Here is a 400-nt window from a genome sequence, read left to right on the forward strand (position 1 = left end):
ACAGATGACAAGAAAAGTTATAGGCTACCTTGAGATTGTCCTTTGAAACATGTATGATAAACAAATAAATATTTTCTTAGAATGTTTGCGTGATGGGGATACAAACCTAAAAAAATAACATACATTTTATGCTATATTATCTCTGTGAAAAATATATATATTAATGTAACTGTTTGCTTTCATTATGACAGCTGTGTAATATGAACAACAAGGCAATCAGAATTTCCATTAAATGAGAAAAGCTCATTGTAAAAAAAAAGTATGAATGAAATTGAGTAATTCTGCAAGGCAAAATATATAATTAAATCTTCTATATCACATCTTCAGAATTCATTGAACGGAAGTTGAATAATTAACTTAATTAAGAAGAAAGTGTGATATCGAATCATTAATTACGTAT

The sequence above is a fragment of the Penaeus monodon genome, chromosome 19 (genome assembly GCF_015228065.2).
Source record: "Penaeus monodon isolate SGIC_2016 chromosome 19, NSTDA_Pmon_1, whole genome shotgun sequence".
Lineage (NCBI taxonomy): Eukaryota > Metazoa > Arthropoda > Malacostraca > Decapoda > Penaeidae > Penaeus > Penaeus monodon.